The sequence below is a fragment of the Delphinapterus leucas genome, chromosome 17 (genome assembly GCF_059928025.1).
Source record: "Delphinapterus leucas isolate spDelLeu-1000000601 "Yukka" chromosome 17, BTC_Dleu_Yukka2, whole genome shotgun sequence".
In the NCBI taxonomy this organism is placed as follows: Eukaryota; Metazoa; Chordata; class Mammalia; order Artiodactyla; family Monodontidae; genus Delphinapterus; species Delphinapterus leucas.
This window is the reverse complement of record NC_143145.1, coordinates 31,407,692-31,431,291: the sequence shown is the minus strand read 5'-3', so window position 1 is coordinate 31,431,291 and position 23,600 is coordinate 31,407,692.

Genomic DNA, 23,600 nt, shown 5'->3' with positions numbered 1-23,600 from the left:
ACATTCAATATGACTTGGCAAATTCTCTTATTAAAAGATAAACACTGAGAGATTGGATTTTTTTAAAAAGAAAACAGTTACATTCAATTTAATGAAACACACTTGAAATGATAAAGTGTGGAAATAGAAGACAGACAGGAGAGACCAAAGGCCAACAAAAATGAGAGTGGTGATATTAGATGAGGTTAAATTTAACATTAAAGCATCAAATATATATGTGTGACCAAAAAATGAGTTAGATCTTTTTTTTTTTAATAGATCTTCATTGGAGTACAATTGCTTCACAATGCTGTGTTAGTTTCTGTTGTACACCAAAGTGAATCAGCCATATGCATACATATGCCCCCATATCCCCTCCCTCTTGAGCCTCCCTCCCATCCTCCCTATCCAACCCCTCTAGGTCATCGCAAAGCACCGAGCTGATCTCCCTGTGCTATGCTGCTGCTTCCCACTAGCTAACTTTTTTACATTTGGTAGTGTATATATGTCGATACTACTCTCACTTCGCCCCAGCTTCCCCCTCCCACCCTGTGTCCTCAAGTCCATTCTCTATATCTACGTCTTTATTCCTGCCCTGCAACTAGGTTCATCAGTACCATTTTTCTTTTTTTAGAATCCATATATATGCATTAGCATATGGTATTTTTCTCTTTCTGACTTACTTCACTCTGTATGATAAACTCTAGGTCCATCCACCTCACTACAAATAACTCAATTTCATTTCTTTTTATGGCTGAGTAATATTCCATTGTATATATGTGCCACATCTTCTTTATCCATTCATCTGTCGATGGACATTTAGGTTGGTTCCATGTCCTATTGTAAATAGAGCTGCAATGAACATTGTGGTACATGTCTCTTTTTGAATTACGGTTTTCTCAGGGTATATGCCCAGTAGTGGGATTACTGGATCATATGGTAGTTCTATTTTTAGTTTTTTAAGGAACCTCCATAGTGCTCTCCATAGTGGCTGTATCAATTTACATTCCCACCAACAGTGTAGGAGGGTTCCCTTTCCACCACACTCTTTCCAGCATTTATTGTTTCTAGATTTTTTGATAATGGCCATTCTGACTGGCTTGAGATGATACCTCATTGTAGTTTTGATTTGCATGTCTCTAATAATGAGTGATGTTGAGCATCTTTTCATGTGCCTCTTGGCCGTCTGTATGTCTTCCTTGGTGAAATGTCTATTTAGGTCTTCCGCCCATTTTTTTTTTTTTGGGGGGTGTGTGAGGGTACACGGGCCTCTCCCTGTTGTGGCCTCTCCGGTTGTGGAACACAGGCTCCGGACGTGCAGGCTCAGCGGCCATGGCTCATGGGCCTAGCCGCGCCATGGCATGTGGGATCTTCCCAGACTGGGTCACAAACCCATGTCCCCTGCATCGGCAGGTGGACTCTCAACCACTGCACCACCAGGGAAGCCCCTGCCCATTTTTAATTGGATTGTTTGTGTTTTTGATATTGAGCTCCATGAGCTCTTTGTATATTTTGGAGATTAATCTTTTGTCCATTGTCTCATTTGTAAATATTTTCTTCCATTCTGAGGGTTGTCTTTTCGTCTTGTTTATGGTTTCCTCTGCTGTGCAAAAACTTTTAAGTTTAATTAAGTCCCGTTTGTTTATTTTTGTTTTTATTTCCATTACTCTAGGAGGTGGGTCAAAAAAGATCTTGCTGTGGTTTATGTCAAAGAGTGTTTTTCCTATGTTTGCTTCTAAGAGTTTTATAGTGTCTGGTCTTACATTTAAGTCTTTAATCCATTTGGGGTTTATTTTTGTGGATGGTGTTAGGTAATGTTCTAGTTTCATTATTTTACATGTAGCTGTCCAGTTTTCCCAGCATCACTTATTGAAGAGGCTCTCTCTTCTCCATTGTATGTTCTTGCCTCCTTTGTTGTAAATTAGGTGACAATATGTGCGTGAGTTTATCTTTGGGCATTCTGTCCTGTACCATTGATCTATATTTCTGTTTTTGTGTCAGTACCATACTGTCTTGATTACTGTAGCTTTGTGGTATAGTTTGAAGTTGGGGAGCCTGATTCTTCCAGCTCCATTTTTCTTCCTCAAGATTGCTTTGGCTATTCGGGATCTTTTGTGTTTCCATATGAATTGTAAAATTTTTTGTTCTAATTCTGTGAAGAATGCCACTGGTAGTTTGATAAGGATTGCATTGAATCTGTAGATTGCTTTGTCTAGTATAGTCATTTTCACAATATTGATTCTTCCAATCCAAGAACTTGGTATATTTCTCCATCTGTTTATGTCATCTTTGATTTCTTTCATCAGTGCTTTATAGTTTTGTGAGTACAAGTCTTTCGCCTCCTTAGGCAGGTTTATTCCTAGGTATTTTATTCTTTTTATTCCAGTGGTGAATGGGACTGTTTCCTTAATTTCTCTTTCTGATCTTTTCATTGTTGGTGTATAGGAATGCCAGAGATTTCTGTGTATTAATTTTGTATCCTGCAGCCTTACCAAATTCATTGATTAGTTCTAGTAGTTTTCTGGTGACATCTTTAGGATTTTCTATGTATAGTGTCATGTTATCCGCAAACAGTGACAGTTTTACTTCTTCTTTTCCAATTTTTATTCCTTTTATTTCTTTTTCTTCTCTGATTGCTATGGCTAGAACTTCCAAAACTATGTTGAATAAGAGTGGCGAGAGTGGACATCCTTGTCTTGTTCCTGATCTCAGTGGAAATGCTTTCAGTTTTTCACCATTGAGTGTGATGTTTGTTGTGGGTTTGTCATATATGACCTTTATTATGTTGAGGTAGCTTCCCTCTATGCCCATTTTCTGGTGAGTTTTTATCATAAATGGGCGTTGAATTTTGCCAAAAGCTTTTTCTGCATCTATAGATGATCATATATTTTTCCCCTTTAATTTGTTAATGTGTATCACATTGATTTATTTGCATATATTGAAGAATCCTTGCACCCCTGAGATAAATCCCACTTGATCGTGATTTATGATCCTTTTAATGTGTTGTTGGATTCTGTTTGCTAGTATTTTGTTCAAGATTTTTGTGTCTATGTTTACCAGTGATATTGGTCTATAATTTTCTTTTTTTGTGATATCTTTTTCTGATTTTGGTATCAGGGTGATGGTGGCTTCATAGAATGAATTTGGGAGTGTTTTTCCCTCTGAAAATTTTTGAAACAGTTTGAGAAGGATCATTGTTATCTCTTCTCTAAATGTTTGATAGAATTCACCTGTGAAGCCATCTGGTTCTGGACTTTTGTTTGTTGGAAGATTTTTAATTATGGTTTCAATTTCATTACTTGTGATGGGTCTGTTTATATTTTCTAATTCTTCCTGGTTCAGTCTTGGAAAATTGTACGTTTCCAAGAGTTTGTCCACTTCTTCATGGTTGTCCATTTTATTGGGATATAGTTGTTTGTAGTAGTCTCTTATAATCCTTTGTATTTCTGTGGTGTCAGTTGTGATTTCTCCTTTTTCATTTCTAATTTTATTGATTTGTGTCCTCTCCCTGTTTCTCGATGAGTCTGGCTAATGGTTTATCAATTTTGTTTATCTTCTCGAAGAACCAGCTTTTAGTTTTATTGATCTTTGCTGTTGTTTTCTTTGTTTCTATTTCATTTATTTCTGCTCTGATCTTTATGATTTCTTTCTTCCTACTGACTTTGGGTTTTCTTTGTTCTTCTTCCTCTAGTTGTTTTAAGTGTAGGGTTAGATTATTTATTTGAGATTTTTCTTGTTTCTTGAGGTGAGGTTGAATTACTATAAAGTTCCCTCTTAGAACTGCTCTTGCTGCAACCCATAGGTTTTGGGTCATCGTGTTTTTGAATAAAGAAAAAAGAATGAAAAAAATTGAAGACAATCTCAGAGACCCCTGGGACAACACTAAATGCACCAACATTTGAATTATTGGGGTCCCAGAAGAAGAAGAGAAGAAGAAAGTGTCTGAGAAAATATTTGAAGAGATTATAGTCGAAAACTTCCCTAACATGGGAACGGAAATAGTCACCCAATTCCAGGAAGCACAGAGAGTCCCATACAGGATAAACCCTAGGAAAAACACACCAAGACAGATATTAATCAAACTGTCAAAAATTAAATTCAAAGAAAAAATATTAAAAGCAGCAAGGCAAAAACAAAAAATAACATACAATGGAATCCCCATATGGTTATCAGCTGATTTTTCAGCAGGAACTCTGCAGGCCAGAAGGGAGTGGCAGGATATACTTAAAGTGGTGAAAGAGAAAAACCAACAACCAAGATTACTCTACCCATCAAGGATCTCATTCAGATTCAGTGGAGAAATCAAAAGCTTTTCAGACAAGCAAAAACTAAGAGAATTCAGCACCACCAAACGAGCTTTACAACAAATGCTAAAGAAACTTCTCTAGGCAGGAAACACAAGAGAAGAAAAAGACCCACAAAAACAAACCCAAAACAATTGAGAAAATGGTAATAGGAACATGCATATCGATCATAACCTTGAATGTAAATAGATTAAGTGCCCCAACCAAAAGACACAGACTGGCTGAATGGATACAAAAACAAGACCCATATATATGCTGTCTACAAGAGACCCACTTCAGACCTAGGGACACATACAGACTGAAAGTGAAGGGATAGAAAAAGATATTCCATGCAAATGGAAATCAAAAGAAAGCTGGAGAAGCAATACTCATATCAGATAAAATAGACTTTAAAATAAAGAATGTTACAAGAGGTAAGGAGAGACACTACATAATGATCAAGGGATCAATCCAAGAAGATATAACAAGTATAAATGTTTATGCACCTAACATAGGAGCACCTCAATACATAAGTCAAATGCTAACAACCATGAAAGGAGAAATCGACAGTAACACAATAATAGTAGGGGACTTTAAATGATACAATAGACCAGATAGATTTAATTGATACTTATAGAACATTCCACCCGAAAGTGGCAGAATACATTTTCTTCTCAAGTGCCCCAGGAACATTCTCTAAGATAGATCACATCTTGGGTTACAAATCAAGCCTCAGAAAATTTAAGAGAATTGAAATCATATCAAACATCTTTTCTGACCACAATGCTATGAGATTGGAAATCAATTACAGGGAAAAAAAATGTAAAAAACACAAATACGTGGAGGCTAAACAGTGTGCTACTAAATAACCAAGAGACCACTGAAGAAATCAAAGAAGAAATCAAAAAGTACATAGATCTTTATTCACTTTCTTGGTGAGATTTCCATGTGTGAGTGTGAAATGGTAGATGTAGAGACTATAATGTGAAAATGAGTTGTGTAATTTAGTCCCTCAAGCCTAGATACTTGTGTTTGTGAGTGTGGATGTGTAATTCTATGATCATGAGGAAAGGGGTGGAAGGATGCATACTAGGGTTTAACATTGGCTGCCTAGGAAGGGTTGGGGCAGGTTGTACAAGATCAGGTCAGGTGAGGTTGGAGGAAGAAAAATAAGGATTCAGTAACGTCTGTCTTTGAGCAAATGTGTTGTTAAAACACCACCACCACCAAATGCCTTCTAAGATCTTAGGACTACAGGGCTTGAATTGAGAAGGAGACCTTGGAAAATTGGCTCGATAAGCATAGAGTGGGATCTTAGAGAAAATGTTCTAGAACTGACCCACAACTACTTGCTGAGCCATACTACATAGGCAGAGAATAATTTTTTTTTTTAATTTGGTCGTACATAAGTATACAAAGAAACCTGCAGAGAGTTTGCATTTTAAAAAAATAAAAGCATAAAAAGGATGTTTGATTCCACTACAAATGTGTTTGCTTTGTTGTGACTAAGTGTCCAAGACAAACATGAATATATTCCTACATTATTGTCCTAGGTGAGTACATATGAAGGAGTGTTACTAAGTCAATTTTCCATAGTCCTGCTATCACAGGGCTAATGTATGCCACTAGGCTTAAGCATAAGAAGAAAAGAGGACACTCTGAACACTTCGGATCTGTACCCCACCCTTTCACTGACATTTCCTATAGGCAGATTAGTGTTGAAGAGACAGATATTTGCATACATAAAGATTGTCTTGTTATTTGCCTAATTCCAGGTAATGGCTTTGGGTATCCTGCAGAGGTCTAGAGTCGTCTTTATTTGGGTGATTTTTAAGTAAAGGCAATTTACTGTATAAAACCTTGATAATTCAGAATTTTTCTATATGTTTCAAGGTCCAAGAAGTATAACCATGACTTATGTAAAACTCAAAGGACAGAGAAGTTCTCCAAACAGAACATAAAAGAATTATCTTGTATAAAAAAGCTTAGTAACTTCATGATATATTTAGATGAATATGTCAGAGGTGAGATTACTTTTCTTTCTATAGCTACAAGAGGAAGCTAGCCAACATGCTGTCTGCTTAAAAGAAAATCCATATGATGCGTTCATGAACACAAGAAAGATGAGTTCATTTACAGGGGGCTGGATGGATTATAAGGTTGATGTTGGTGAGCACATTCATAACGTAAGTGTGTAAATTTATCTTCTGATAACAAACATTTTTTTTTTTTTTTTTTTTTTTTTGTGGTGCGCGGGCCTCTCACTGCTGTGGCCTCTCCCATTGCGGAGCACAGGCTCCGGACGCGCAGGCCCAGCGGCCATGGCTCACGGGCCCAGCCGCTCCGCGGCATGTGGGATCTTCCCGGACCGGGGCACGAACCCATGTCCCCTGCATCAGCAGGCGGACTCTCAACCACTGCGCCACCAGGGAAGCCCAAACATTTTTTATTTAAGTGAATAAGTATGATTTCCTATAACAAATGTTGCATAAAGTTTGTGGTCACCAAAAACTATGTTGTTAAGCGTCACATTCCTTTGTGATTAAACCAGAAAGTTAGTTAAATAGCTGGATATTAAAGAGAAGAGCTTTAATCATGCTAACGAGAAACAGAGCTTGCGTAGGTTTAAACTTAACTAAGATAGTTCCTCCTTCTGGCTAATCTCTACGTCATAGGCTACCCTTGTTCTGTCTCCCTTTTAGGTTCTGCCAGGGAGAGGCACAGGCAGGCTACTGGAGGTTGGGAGAGTGGGTTGGGATACTTATTCCCCTAGCTCCCTCCCTGTCCTATTGCTGCAGGTTGACTGTGTTTGTCCCTGGAAGTCAAGGCTGTCCAGCAGCCCCTTTATACACAAGTCTTTGGGTTCCAGTAACCGCCTTTCCCCTCGTCCCTTCTGATCTGGGTGTGGTCGTGACTCCCACTATTGCCCTAGGCTACTGGCTGTCCTCTGCTCAGAGCTATGCATAGGCTGCATCACTGAACCCTCCTCAATACCTAGTATGATTGTGCCAAACGTTTGCTGTTAGGCCCCCGACAACTACCGTGTACTCTAACCTTGCCTTCTGCATCTTATTCAGAAGTGCAGTTCAACACAGGGCTTTTTCTTTTTTTTTTTTTTAACTTATATCAACAAGATAGTTCTCCTCAAGATCACTTGCCTCAAATATAAGCATACCTTACATTTTCATAATCAAAGCCAGCCAAAGAATTTAAAATTTACTAATCCCAACTTTCATAGTTAGATCCTGTTTTATAAGTTGCTAATCAGGGGACACCCAATTATGATGTGGATGTTATGATCTAGGGTTTCATTACTGTATATGTTCACAGGTTTACGCCTGTATTTCTTTGGACTGTGGAATTAACATGTTGACATTTTCTGGCAAGGATGTCTTTAAGAGAATCCTGAGTAGGTATGAGTGACAATGATTTATCATTTTGTTATTGTTTGTGAGACAGACAGTCTCAGCAGGGCATCCCAGGGTGCATAAGAGGGGAGTGTGCTGTGGATGGCAGTGGTGAGTGACTCTGTTTGTCCCTTCATCCATTCAGTTAAGAATTCTTGAGCAAGTAGAAGTTTGAATCTTTAGAGACGTTTTCCTGCTCCAGACCCCTCAGCCTAGCTAATGACAATGAGGTATTTCTCAAACTGAGAACATCCTAAAAAGCATGAGGGAAGATGACCAACCACTAAGGATGAGCAACCTGACAGCCCAACATGCAAATCACTGAAAAGCCTTTGTAATCCTCAAGGTTGGCTTTTGTTTGGGAAAAGCTGCTGCCCATAAAATTACACAGACTAAACTGTAATTGGGATGCAGTTTCTTTCTCGCGTGAAACAGATGTGAGAAGGTTTCTGGATAGGATTTGTGACCACCTGATTAGTGCGTACTGCTCAGTGCCCGCATCTTTTTCCAGGAGCCCTGCCCAGAGATCCAAGAGGTAAGAAAGGAGACCCAGGTTTCCCAGCCTGAAGGCTAGCTCTATTCAGAGGCATCCCGTGAAGATGGTGGTGCCATGAACAGGAGAAATTTGGAGCCCCAGCGCAATCCTCCTCTGGGTAGTTTAGAGGTTTCTTGCAAAACACACTCTTACCATGTGATCTAGCAATTATATTCCTTTGTATTTACCTAAATGAGTTGAAAACTTACATTCACACAAAAACCTGCCACAAATGTTTATAGCAGCTTTCTACATAATTTCCAAAACTTGGAAGCAGACCAAGATTCCCTTGGTAAGTGAATGGACAAATAAACTGTGGTATATCCAGACAATGGAGTATCACTCCACACTAAAGAGATTTGCTATCAAGTCATGAAAAGACATAGGAGAACCTTAAGTGAATATTACTAAGCACGAGAGGCCAATCTGATAAAAGCTTTCGTATAGAATGATTCCAACTGTATGACATTTCTCAAAAGGCAAAACTATGCAGACAGTAGAAAGATTAGTGGTTATCAGGGTTGGGGGTGAAGAGGGGTGAATAAATGGAACACAGAAGATTTTTAGGGCAGTGAAAGCATTCTGTGTGATGCTATAAATGGTAGATATATGTCATTATGCATCTGTCAAAACCCATCGACGGAGCGACACCAGGATCGAACCATAATGAATCTATAGACTTTGGGTAGTAATGATGGGCCAGTGCAGGTTTATTGCTTGTAACACATGTACCATGTTGGTGCAGGATGTTGATAGTGGAAGAGGCTGTGTCCACGTGGGGGCAGAAGGTATGTGGGAAATCCCTGTACTTTCTGCTCAATTTTTCTGTGAACCTGAAACTGCTTTAAAAAAGCAGTCTATTTAAGAAGAAGAAATGAGGCCCAGATTTAAACGTGAATTGAGTGAGGACGTGTGTCTCACAGAGTCTCCAGCTCCGGGGTCACATGTAAGGAGTGTTCAAACAGCCTCTGTTTAAATGCCAGGATCCTTTCACACTGTGTGTCTTGCTAACAGAGCAGAGCATCAGAACTGGAAAGCAGGGAAGGTCATCCAGTGGTCATGGGACATACCCCTGTCTTCAACTTATTCTTCTGGAGCATTCTATGCCCGTGGGAATCTAATGAGAAGTTTAATAGACACCCTCAATCTATTAAAGAGTTTCATTGCTATTGGGGGCATTGGCCTCTTTGTGTGTTTCTAAAAACACTTCCTAAATTACTGTTTGTGGCTTGGAAGCATTCAGGGGTGTCCAATTTCTAAAGACCAAGGGTTCACCCTGCACAAGATTTTACTAAGAGGATAAGAGAAGAGAGAGAATTTGTATTCACACCGAAGACCAAATGAAATATTCTGTGCCATGATTGCACATTTTTGGAATACTGAGGCTTTGGGGCAGTGTTTTCTGATGCCCTTAAACTTTCAGTAGTTGCCAACTGGCCAAAAAAGAAAGCAGCAGGAGGGCACATTTCTGTCCACTGCTATTCATAAAGGTTTTGGATATTTCCCCCAGAGAAACTGATGCTCCTTTGGCAGATAGTAGATCATTAATCCATCATCCTGTCCCTACAGAGGAGAGTTTTCTGATTTAACAGATGAAGAAAATCTGATCACCCACGGAAGAGAGCCTGGCAGAGGTCAGGGCCTTGTGTCATGGTCAGGTTGAACAGCTTGGACTACTGTGAACTTATGGTGCTTGGGCTGCTGCTGCAGTTTCCAAGAAAGATTGGCTTGTTTGTCTTGACACGCTCATTTCAGAAGCAGATGAATGTACAGGACGGCATAAATCTGGGGCAGAAGTGTTCAGACATTTCTCATGCTATGCATTCTTTCGTCCCTCCTGGAAATTCAGCATGTGCATTTATCCCATTAGTGGTAGGAGAAAAGGTCCCGATCGCCTTCCAATTCATATGATGTACGTCGGTGGGTCGGGGCAGTGCTGGTGATGCATTCTTCTCTGCTTAGGCTGTTACACGTATGTAAGGGTCCTTGAAATCTGAAAATGGCCACACTAGAAGCAGCCCCTTTTCCGAGCTACTGCTTAGATACAGATTTCTAATTTAAACAAACACATATCCTAATCCAGGCTGCAGAACTCTGAAGGAGATGATAGAAAATTCTACTTCCAATTTCCTTTCTTTGTTGTGGTTTGTCGTGATTTTACAAATATAAATTTAGGTTGGAAAAGACACAGGTCTTTATCACACATACATAAACATACAGACGTGGTAACAACAACATCAACAAACCTAGCTACTTTGAGCTTTAGAACCTTTTGTCCTGCTGTTTTGTGTGACTGCTGTTAGGATAGTATGAGGAACGTGAAGAAATGTCAGCAACCTACCGGGAAGGGGGCACTGGGGTAAGTTTTCATGCAGGACCCGTTTCCCAACTGCAGAATGACATCGGGAAAGAGTTGCAGAGCCTTTCGGCATAATGTCCTTTATGTCCTGTCTTAGTAGGTGTAGGCCAACTACATTTGGAGAGGTGGTTGAGTTGAGCCCTCTGGTGAATTGTTTGACTCTAATGACCCGCCTATAGATTGAGTTTTGTGTCCCCCCCCCCACCCCTGCACCACAAAATTCATATTTTGAAACCTAATTCCCCATATGATTGCATTTGGAGGTGAAGCCTTTGGGAGGTGATTAGGTCACGAAGGTGGAACCCTCATGATGGGATTAGTGCTCATATAAAAGAGACCCCAGAGAGCACCTGCATCCTTTCCCCATGTGAAGACACAGCAAGAAGAGGGCTGTCTATGAACCAGGAGGTGGGTTCTCACCAGACAGTAAGTCTGCCAACACCTTGATCTTAGGCTTCCCACACTCCAGAATTATGGGGAATAAAGTTCAGGGTTTTTTTTATAAGTTCCCCAGTTTATGATACTCTTTTATAGAAGCCTGAACTAAGAAAAGTCAGAAAGAGTAGACTGTATTTATGGCAACAGCAGCAAGAGGCAGGGACACTGAAAAGCAGTATAGAGTAGGGATTGTGAAAGGTTTTGGAGTTTGGAGGCCCATGACTTGAATCCTGACTTTGACCTTTGGTTGTCATGGGCGAGCTTTCATTTTTCTTGTATATAAAATGGTTTCAGTAAGAAATAAATGTAGGTAAAACACTTAGCATAGTTCCTGGCCTATAGTGGACATACAACGTATAGTGCAGTGATAATGATGATAATTAATACTGGGGATGCATTATTTTTGGATCAGACTCCTGTAACCTTTTCTAGCATCTTCTACAGAGTTACAGAATCTGAATAGCTAAGATTAGGGACTAGACATCTGCATTTTAGAAAGCTCCATAGATGACTGTGTAGGGATTGGACAGAAAATCACCCTTTGGGGTTTGGGACTCTCTCTGACCTCTCCAAGCTTGGTCTCTGGTTATCTGGCTCAGATAACTTTAGTCAACACTGTGTGCAGCTAAACTCCTGGTCCCAGCCCAGCCTTTCCTTGTTATCATACAATCCCTGCCTCATGCCATAACCATTTCTCTGCCCCCCACCCAGAGCCCCACACTTCAGGGAGTGGTCAGAGGGCTACTAGGAAGATAGTATTTTAAAGAGAATGGACAGTTACACTGAAGTAGGACAGGTCTTTTGTGTAGAAGATACAGCCTATGAAGAGATGTTAAATTTAGGAGTGGTAGAACCATTTATAATCATACCTTGTCTTATCATGCTTCGCAGTTACTGTGTTTTTTACAAACTGAAGGTTTGTTGCAACCCTGCGTTGTCAGATGATGGTTAACATTTTCTAACCATGAAGTACTTCTGATTAATGTATGTACATTGCTTTTCTCAGGCATAATGCTATTGCGCACTTCATAGACCACTATATATCGTAAACATAACTTTTATATGCACTGGGAAACAAAAAATTCATGTGGAACACCTTATTACGGTATTTGCTTTATTGTGGTGGTCTGGAACTGAACCCACAATATCTCTGAGGTATGCCTATAGTACATGATAAAGTTGCATAGGCAAAATTGAAAAGTAACTTCTGATTCATCTGTATTTTTACTGAAATAGTTTTATCAAAACTCCCAACTTATGTCAAGTGTGCAAGAGGGTAATAAACTAAAATTTATTTATTCAGTCTGGCATTTGCTGTGTTAACTCTGTTAGTTGTTTAGGGAATGGTGGATATTTAAATGTCCTGTTCACCTTTGAGTTTAGGGAACAGTGGACATTCCTGTTCACTTATGGGCAGTACCGGGGTCATAGAGACAGCAGGACTAGGATTGAGCACAGGCAAATAAAACACAGCTTTTCATAGAGCATTCAAGAAGAGAACCAAACCTTCAGTGCCAGTGAATGTTGTGAAAATGCGAAGACAACCTCAGAGATTGGGGATTGTGGCCAAGAAATTGGAATCCCAGGTGAGATTTCTAGAAGTGGAACTTGAAGTCAGAAGTCCAATTATATGAATCTGGGCAGATTTTTTGGATGTTGACTCGGGAACCCAGAATAAAATGACGAGACACCAAAGAATAGTGAACAGGTTTTAAGTCAGGAGAATCAGCCTGGGATGCTACTTTTTCAAGTTAGAGAATAACTTAATGCCATCAGACCCTTAGGATAAGATTCCATGTTTCAGGGAATCTTCAGTCAAAGGAGATTAGTAGGTATAACTGTGAGGCAAATCCAGAGGTGTTAACTACTCTACACCTTCTGAGTTTGGCTAAAATTTGTTCATCTGTGCTAAATCAAAATAGTCCTTTCTGAAGTAGTTTTCTTTATTCCTTTCCACTTGTAACTCCACGTTACTCAGAAGGGAGATGAAGAGACATGAAAAGACACAAGAATATACTCACATTCTCCTTCTCTCCGTCTTCCATCTCTCTCTCTCTCCCTCTCCGTTTTTTTTTTTTTTTTTTTTTTTGGCTACTTTGGGTCTTAGAGCTTTCTCTAGTTGTGGTGAGCGGAGGCTACTCTCTGTTGCGGTGCACGGGCTTCTCATTGCAGTGGCTTCTTCTGTTGCAGAGCACGGGCTCTAGGCACACAGGCTTCAGTAGTTGCAGCACACAGGCTCAGTAGTTGCGGCACGTGGGCTCTAGGGTGCGTGGGCTTCAGTAGTTGTGGTGTGCGTGGGCTCAGTGGCTGTGGCTCACAGGCTGTAGAGCGCAGGCTGAGTAGTTGTGGTGCACAGGTTTAGATGCTCCGTGGCATGTGGGATCTTCCCGGACCAGAGATCGAACCCGTGTTCCCTGCATTGGCAGGCAGATTCTTAACCACTGCACCACCAGGGAAGTCCTGTCTTGCATCTCTATTAACTATAAATTTAGATCTATATAGTGCTAATGTAGCATTAGTTATTAAACTTTACAAATACTGAGCTCCTATTCTGTCTTAAACATTAAGTAAGACAGTGTGAAAGATTTAAGCATGTAGGAAATATTCTCCCTGGGCTCAAGAAATCTATAATTCAGTTGGGGGCAATAAGACAAATGCCATAATAATGTAATGAAGGTCATATGTATCACATGGTATGCAGTCAGGCAAACAAAATGCTATAGGAGTCCAAAAGAGGGAAATTATCTCCTTTGATAATTGGAGATGACTTCATGGTCAAGGGAGCTATTCAGTTAGGCCTTCATAGAATTCTGTAAAAATCAGCTGACTTGAGTTTCAGGCTTTATGTCTGTACCAGGAGTATCTAGCCCAGTGCCTAAGACACAGTAGGAGTCAATAAATGTTTTGTTTTAAGAGGATGAGCCAATGAATGATATTTTTTGACCACTTAACTTCTCTACTTTTGTAGCAGATTTATGGCTACACATAAATCATTCCCTTTATATGACTGTTGTATATTATTTAAAAGACAATTTACATTTACTACCAAGACTTTGAATCCAATCATCTTCTAATATTTGTAGTTATTGTAAGGGGCTCTCAAAAAAAGCTGGAAGTGGAAAATAAAAAACCACTTTGACCTGGAAAAGAAACTCAAAATGTTTTGAATTAGACTCATTAAATTGTGCATATCTGTATTTTTCCACAAGCAGAAGCTTGCAAAATCTTGTAGACAAGCAGTTCTTATCCTACTGAAAGAGACTCAGAATAAAAATATTTCTTTCATTTTTGGGAAACCAGTATTAGTATATTTCTTTATTAATTACTAATAGCTTCAATCTTCTAGTCTTTCCCTCCCAAGGCAGTTGCAATGCTTATCTATTTTGGTAAAATAAATCACCCCAAAACTTACCAGCTTAAAACAACAAACATTCATTATCTCAGTTTCTGTGGGTCAGGAATTTGAGAACAACAGCCCAGCGGAGTGGTTTTGTGTCAGCATCTCTCATGACATTGCAGTCAAGATGTCGGCCTGGGCTGCAGTCATCTGAAAGCTTGTCTGGAGCTGGAGGATTTACTTCTAAGCTCTATCATGTGTTGATAGGAAGCTTCAGTTTATCACTGGTTGTTGGTTGGAGACCTCAGTTTCTTGCCACATGAACCTCTACATAGGGCAGCTCAAGACAAGCTAGCTGGCTTCCTTCAGAACGAGTAATACAAGAAAAAGAAAAACAAGATAAAAGCCTGCCTTTTTATGACCTAGTCCCTGAAATTGTACACCACTGCTTTCATTGTATTCTATTTATTAGAAATGAATCACTAAGTCCATCTTCCCCTCAAGGAGAAGGGAGTCAAAGAAGGGGAAGAGAAGCAAAGAATTTGTGAAGATTTATTTCAGACCACCACAGTGACATGTTTATATTTGTCTCTCTACATTCTTCTTTAGAATATGAGCAATTTTTTTCCTTGAAAAGAGTGATGTATATTTTGGTATATATCACTCTCCATACTACAAATGTATTGGCACGGTGGCACTGGATGATTTTGGAGGGTATTTTAAGAAACAAACTTGTGTGAAGCTCATTGTTTTGTTGATGAGATGAATGTTTATCATGCTAAGTAAAAAACAAAAACAAAAACAAAAAAACAGTTTTGCTTCATCTGAACAAATAATTTTTACTTTTAGGGCCCTGAGAATCTTTAAAATGATCAGGTTTCCTCTTCATCCTACCGGCAAGATTTAAAGTAAAATTTCTGGCCCAAATTTAGTGAAATTAAAATCTTTTGTACATATTTTGAGAACTTATGTCATACCTGTCTTCCTCTTATTATCTTACTATAGTCTGCCCTTATCCCAATTTTTTTTTTACTTTTGTTTTTATAAATTTATTTTACTGTTAAACAAGCAGTTTTTTAAATGTCCTATTGTCCTTTTTGGAACAAAAGTGTGTGTGTGTGTGTGTGTGTGTGTGTGTGTGTGTGTGTGTATCTTTATCATTCTAAAGTAATGGCTATCATTTCTTGAGTGCTTATTAGGTGTAAATCATTTTATGAATATTATTTAATTTAATGTTCACAAAGATACTTTGACGTAGGGAACATTATCCTCATTTACAGATGATGCAGCAAGGTTAAAAAATAGCTAGTAGCTGGCAGGACCAGGGTTCAAACCCATGTCTGTCTGACTCCACAGTCTCCCCACAACTTACAGCATATGTAAATAAATGGCCAAGATGCCTGGACCCTTAGCCGAACTCTCCCAGTGAAGCTCTCTTCCCAGTCACCACTGATCAATCCTGCTTCCAGGAAAAGACACTAAGTTGCTCTCTCTGGGTCACAGGCTTGAACTGAAACCTTCCTTTTCATGGTACGAAGGGTTGGCTTCCCAGCTCTTTTCTGTTTTGTCCATTCCTCTCCCCACCCACCCCCAACAATTAAGCAAAACAATGAGATAACACTAGTGGAATGTGGACAAAAGTTTGTATTTGGGGGAAGGCACAAACAACTTTGTGGACTTAGCATACTTGACAAGTATCTTTGAGGGCTCAGTTTGATTCTGTAAAAATTCCCTTCACATTTATCCGTTTGGTCTTTGGGATTGAGATTAGTATTTCACCTGATATTCAGTCTTACTGCCAAAATGAAACAATAACCTTCTTGTTTTTAAAACAAATCTATACAATTTACTGAGCCATGTATAATTTCTACCTGTGTAGAAAACAGTGACCTAAAATCAGAGAAGGAGGCATGGGATATACTTCATTTGATCTGTTGGCTGGTGAAGGCAGAGAATTAAGTTAATGTGATTCAAATTCACATTTTGCTTTCAATCAACTTTTTTTAAGTCTAGAGAATATTTTTTTTTCACTCTCAAATTTCCCACATGAGTAGATTCTGGAGTAGTCTATTCAATCCATTCTATGACAGGTTGACAGGGAGGGAGACCCTTGATAGACATAAACTCTCTGAGCTGCATGTGGTCTGTAATATTCATCTATTGATTTGGCCCACGGAGAACTCAATTTATTCAGATCAGCGTATGAGTATTGGTTGATTGTAGCTCCTGCCTCATTTGTTCATGTAGATTGTATTCTACTTTAGACTTAGGAATATAAGTACAGATTTGAAGTATTATACAAATAGTTTATATTTTCATAGCACTCTTTTTTCACGTCTGTAGGGACTGAATTCTTTTAGAAGGTAGATTTAGCAGAATACTGAAGTAAGTATCTCAGAAGTTGAATAGAGCAGTAAAAACTTAGTCTCAAGGATTGAAGTGGTATAATTATTAGACTTTCTCTAAAATAAAACAATTACTCTATCCTCAGATCTGTGAAAGTGTAAAAGAAATTGTCTTCTCAGGAAATGACTAGAAAACTCAAATTTTCTTAGGGAAGATTTAGGAAAGGCATCAATTTGGGGTTTTTTTTTTTTTCCTACAAATTTCCTGACTCTAGTCCTCTAGAGCCAGGACTAAACTTGTAATTTCTGAAGAAATAAGCCAAAAAACATTTTATCTGATATAGACAAATAATTGAAGCCAAATGAGGCTCGTTAATTAAATTATTCAAATATTTCCTTAAATCTCTCTTGTCACTGAAACTAACATTGAAAAAAGAGCACTCAGCTGTGTATTGGGGATGGCATAGAGTCTCTGGGATACAAAAAATATACAATGTCAAAGATTTTGGATATTCATTTATTTATTTATTTTTACATCTTTATTGGAGTATAATTGCTTTACAATGGTGTGTTAGTTTCTGCTTTATAACAAAGTGAATCAGTTATACATATGTTCCCATATCTCTTCCCTGTTACGTCTCTCTCCCTCCCACCCTCCCTATCCCACCCCTCTAGGTGATCACAAAGCACCGAGCTGATCTCCCTGTGCTATGTGGCTGCTTCCCACTAGCTATCTACCTTACGTTTGGTAGTGTATATATGTCCATGCCTCTCTCTCGCTTTGTCAAAGCTTACCCTTCCCCCTCCCCATATCCTCAGCTCCATTCTCTAGTAGGTCTGTGTCTTTATTCCTGTCTTACCCCTAGGTTCTTCATGACATGTTTTTTTTCTTAGATTCCATATATATGTGTTAGCAAACGGTATTTGTCTCTCTCTTTCTGACTTACTTCACTCTGTATGACAGACTCTAGGTCTATTCACCTCATTACAAATAGCTCAATTTCGTTTCTCTTTATGGCTGAGTAATATTCCATTGTATATATGTGCCACATCTTCTTTATCCATTCATCCGATGATGGACACTTAGGTTGTTTCCATCTCCTGGCTATTGTAAATAGAGCTGCAATGAACATTTTGGTACATGACTCTTTTTGAATTATGGTTTTCTCAGGGTATATGCCCAGTAGTGGGATTGCTGGGTCATATGGTAGTTCTATTTGTAGTTTTTTAAGGAACTTCCATACTGTTCTCCATAGTGGCTGTACCAATTCACATTCCCACCAGCAGTGCAAGAGTGTTCCCTTTTCTCCACACCCTCTCCAGCATTTATTGTTTCTAGATTTTTTGATGATGGCCATTCTGACTGGTGTGAGATGATACCTCATTGTAGTTTTGATTTGCATTTCTCTAATGATTAGTGATGTTGAGCATTCTTTCATGTGTTTGTTGGCAGTCTACTTTCGAGAAATGTCTATTTAGGTCTTCTGCCCATTTTGGGATTGGGTTGTTTGTTTTTTTATTATTGAGCTGCATAAGCTGCTTGTAAATTTTGGAGTTGCTTTGTTTGCAAATATTTTCTCCCATTCTGAGGGTTGTCTTTTGGTCTTGTTTATGGTTTCCTTTGCTGTGCAAAAGCTTTGCAGTTTCATTAGGTCTCATTTGTTTATTTTTGTTTTTATTTCCATTTCTCTAGGAGGTGGGTCAAAAAGGATCTTGCTGTGATTTATGTCATAGAGTGTCCTGCCTATGTTTTCCTCTGCGAGTTTGATAGTTTCTGGCCTTACATTTAGGTCTTTAATCCATTTTGAGCTTATTTTTGTGTATGGTGTTAGGGAGTAATTTAATCTACTTTTACATGTACCTGTCCAGTTTTCCCAGCACCACTTATTGAAGAGGCTGTCCTTTCTCCACTACACATTCCTGCCTCCTTTATCAAAGATAAGGTGACCATATGTGCGTGGGTTTATCTCTGGGCTTTCTATGCTGTTCCATTGATCTATATTTCTGTTTTTGTGCCAGTAACATACTGTCTTGATTACTTACTGTAGCTTTGTAGTATAGTCTGAAGTCAGGGAGCCTGATTCCTCCAGCTCCGTTTTTCATTCTCAAGATTGCTTTGGCTATTCGGGGTCTTTTGTGTTTCCATACAAATTGTGAAATTTTTTCTTCTAGTTCTGTGAAAAATGCCCGTGGTAGTTTGATAGGGATTGCATTGAATCTGTAGATAGCTTTGGGTAGTAGAGTCATTTTCACAATGTGGATTCTTCCAATCCAAGAACATGGTATATCTCTCCATCTATTTGTATCATCTTTAATTTCTTTCCTCAGTGTCTTATAATTTTCTGCATACAGGTATTTTGTCTCCTTAGGTAGGTTTATTCCTAGATATTTTATTCTTTTTGTTCCAATGGTAAATGGGAGTGTTTTCTTGATTTCACTTTCAGATTTTTTCATCATTAGTGTATAGGAATGCCTGAGATTTCTGTGCATTAACTTTTTATCCTGCTACTTTACCAAATTCATTGATTAGCTCTAGTAGTTTTCTGGTAGCATCTTTAGGATTCTCTATGTATAGTATCATATCATCAGCAAACAGTGACAGCTTTACTTCTTCTTTTCCGATTTGGATTCCTTTTATTTCCTTTTCTTCTCTGATTGCTGTGGCTAAAACTTCCAAAACTATGTTGAATAAGAGTGGTGAGAGTGGGCAACCTTGGCTTGTTCCTGATCTTAGAGGAAATGCTTTCAGTTTTTCACCGTTGAGGATGATGTTGGCTGTGGGTTTGTCATATGTGGCCTTTATTATGTTGAGGAAAGTTCCCTCTATGCCTACTTTCTGGAGGGTTTTTATGATAAATGGGTTTGGAATTTTGTCAAAAGCTTTCTCTGCATCTATTGAGGTGATCATATGGTTTTTCTCCTTCAGTTTGTTAATATGGTGTATCACATTGATTGATTTGCATATGTTGAAGAATCCTTGCATTCCTGGAATAAACCCCACTTGATCATGGTGTATGATCCTTTTAATGTGCTGTTGGATTCTTTTTGCTAGTATTTTGTTGAGGATTTTTGCATCTATGTTCATCAGTGATATTGGCCTGTAGTTTTCTTTCTTTGTGATATCCTTGTCTGATTTTGGTATCAGGGTGATGGTGGCCTTGTAGAATGAGTTTGGGCGTGTTTCTCCCTCTGCTATATTTTGGAAGAGTTTGAGAAGGATAGGTGTTAGCTGTTCTCTAAATGTTTGATAGAATTCGCCTGTGAAGCCATCTGGTCCTGGGCTTTTGTTTGTTGGAAGATTTTTAATCACAGTTTCAAATTCAGTGCTTGTGATTGGTCTGTTCATATTTTCTATTTCTTCCTGATTCAGTCTTGGCACATTGTGCTTTTCTAAGAATTTGTCCAGTTCTTCCAGGTTGTCCATTTTATTGGCATAGAGTTGCTTGTAGTAATCTCTTATGATCTTTTGTATTTCTGCAGTGTCAGTTGTTACTTCTCCTTTTTCATTTCTAATTCTATTGATTTGAGTCTTCTCCCTTTTTTTCTTGATGCGTCTGGCTAATGGTTTATCAATTTTGTTTATCTTCTCAAAGAACCAGCTTTTAGTTTTATTGATCTTTGCTATCGTTTCCTTCGTTTCTTTTTCATTTATTTCTGATCTGATCTTTATGATTTCTTTCCTTCTGCTAACTTTGGGGGTTTTTTGTTCTTCTTCCTCTAATTGCTTGAGGTGTAAGGTTAGGTTGTTTATTTGAGATTTTCCTTGTTTCTTGACGTAGGATTGTATTGCTATAAACTTCCGCCTTAGAATTGCTTTTGCTGCATCCCATAGGTTTTGGGTCATTGTGTCTCTATTGTTATTTGTTTCTAGGTATTTTTTGATTTCCTCTCTTTGATTTCTTCAGTGATCACTTCGTTATTAAGTAGTGTATTGTTTAGCCTCCATGTGTTTCTATATTTTACAGATCTTTTCCTGTAATTGATATCTAGTCTCATAGCTTTGTGGTCAGAGAAGATACTTGATACAATATCAATTTTCTTAAAATTACCAAGGCTTGATTTGTGACCCAAGATATGATCTATCCTGGAGAATGTTCCATGAGCATTTGAGAAAAATGTGTATTCTGTTGTTTTAGGATGGAATGTCCTATAAATGTCAATTAAGTCCATCTTGTTTAATGTATCATGTAAAGCTTGTGTTTCCTTATTTATTTTCATTTTGGATGATCTGTCCAGTGGTGAAAGTGGGGTGTTAAAGTCCCCTACTATGAATGTGTTACTGTCGATTTCCCCTTTTATGGCTGTTAGTATTTGCCTTATGTATTGAGGTGCTCCTATGTTGGGTGCATAAATATTTACAATTGTTATATCTTCTTCTTGGGTGGATCCCTTGATCATTATGTAGTGTCCTTTTGGTCTCTTCTAATAGTCTTTATTTTAAAGTCTATTTTGTCTGATATGTGAATTGCTACTCCAGCTTTCTTCTGATTTCCATTTGTATGGAATATCTTTTTCCATCCCCTTACTTTTAGTCTGTATGTGTCTCTAGGTCTGAAGTGGGTCTCTTGTAGACAGCATATATATGGGTCTTGTTTCTGTATCCATTCAGGCAGTCTGTGTCTTTTGGTGGGAGCATTTAATCCATTTACATTTAAGGTAATTATCGATATGTATGTTCCTATTTCCATTTTCTTATTTGTTTTGGGTTTGTTATTTTAGGTCTTTTCCTTGTCTTGTGTTTCTTGCCTAGAGAAGGTCCTTTAGCATTTGTTGTAAAGCTGGTTTCGTGGTGCTGGACTCTCTCAGCTTTTTCTTGTCTGTAAAGCCTTTAATTTCTCCATCAAATCTGAATGAGATCCTTGCTGGGTAGAGTAATCTTGGTTGTAGGTATTTCTCCTTCATCACTTTAAATATGTCCTGCCAGTCCCTTCTGGCTTTTAGAGTTTCTACTGAAAGATCAGCTGTTAACCTTATGGGGATTCCCTTGTGTGTTATTTGTTGTTTTTCCCTTGCTGCTTTTAATATGTTTTCTTTGTATTTAATTTTTGACAGTTTGATTAATATGTGTCTTGGCGTGTTTCTCCTTGTATTTATCCTGTATGGGACTCTCTGTGCTTCCCATATTAGGGAAGTTTATAATCTATAATCTCTTCAAATATTTTCTCAGTCCCTTTTTCTCTTCTTCTTCTGGAACCCCTATCATTCGAATGTTGGTGCATTTAATGTTGTCCCAGAGGTCTCTGAGACTGTCCTCGGTTCTTTTCACTCTTTTTTCTTTATTCTGCTCTGCAGTAGTTATTTCCACTATTTTATCTTCTAGGTCATTTATCCGTTCTTCTGCCTCAGTTATTCTACTATTGATCCCTTCTAGAGTATTTTTAATTTCATTTATTGTGTTGTTCATCATTGCTTGTTTCATCTTTAGTTCTTCTAGGTCCTTGTTAAGTGTTTCTTGCATTTTCTCTATTCCATTTCAATATTTTGGATCATCTTTACTATCATTCTGAATTCTTTTTCAGGTAGACTGCGTATTTCCTCTTCATTTGTTAGGTCTGGTGGGTTTTTATCTTGCTCCTTCATCTGCTGTGTGCTTTTCTGTCTTCTCATTTTGCTTATCTTACTGTGTTTGGGATCTCCTTTTTGCAGGCTGCAGGTTCGTTGTTCCCGTTGTTTTTGGTGTCTGTCCCCAGTGGCTAAAGTTGGTTCAGTGGGTTGTGTAGGCTTCCTGGTGGAGGGGACTAGCGCCTGTGTTCTGGTGGATGAGGCTGGATCTTGTCTTTCTGGTGGGCAGGTCCACGTCTGGTGGTGTGTTTTGGGGTGTCTGTGGACTTATTATGATTTTAGGCAGCCTCTCTGCTAATGGATGGGGTTGTGTTCCTGTCTTGCTAGTTGTTTGGCATAGGGTGTCCAGCACTGTAGCTTGCTGGTCGTTAAGTGAAGCTGGGTGCTGGTGTTGAGATGGAGATCTCTGGGAGATTTTCGCCATTTGATATTACGTGGAGGTGGGAGGTCTCTTGTGGACCAGTGTCCTGAAGTTGGCTCTCCCAACTCAGAGGCACAGCACTGACTTCTGGCTGCAGCACCAAGAGCCTTTCATCCACACAGCTCAGAATAAAAGGGAGAAAAAGTAGAAAGAAAGAAAGAGGATAAAGGAAAAGAAAATAAAGTAAGGTAAAATAAAATAAATTATTAAAATAAAAAAATAATTATTAAGAAAAAAAGTTTTTTAAAGTAAAAAAAAAAACGGATGGATAGAATCCTAGGACAAATGGTGAAAGCAAAACTATACAGAGAAAATCTCACACAGAAGCATACACATACACACTCACAAAAAGAGGAGAAGGGGAAAAAATAATAAATCTTGCTCTCAAAGTCCACCTCCTCAATTTGGGATGGTTCGTTGTCTATTCATGTATTCCACAGATGCAGAGTACATCAAGTTGATTGTGGAGATTTAATCCGGTGCTCCTGAGGCTGCTGGGAGAGATTTCCCTTTCTCTTCTTTGTTCGCACAGCTCCCAGGGTTCAGCTTTGGATTTGGCCCCGCCTCAGTGTGTAGGTCGGCGGAGGGCGTCTGTTCTTCGCTCAGACAGGACGGGGTTAAAGGAGCCGCTGATTCGGGGACTCTGGCTCACACAGGCCGGCGGGAGGGAGGGGTACAGAGTGTGGGGTGAGCCTGCGGCTGCAGAGGCCGGCGTGACATTGCACCAGCGTGAGGCACGCCTTGCGTTTCCCCGGGGAAGTTGTCCCTGGATCCCGGGACCCTGGCATGGCGGGCTGCACAGGCTCCCTGGAAGGGAGGTGTGGATAGTGACCTGTGCTCGCACACAGGCTTCTTGGTGGCGGCAGCAGCAGCCTTAGCGTCCCATGCCCGTCTCTGGGGTCCGTGCTGTTAAACGCGGCTCGTGCCCGTCTCT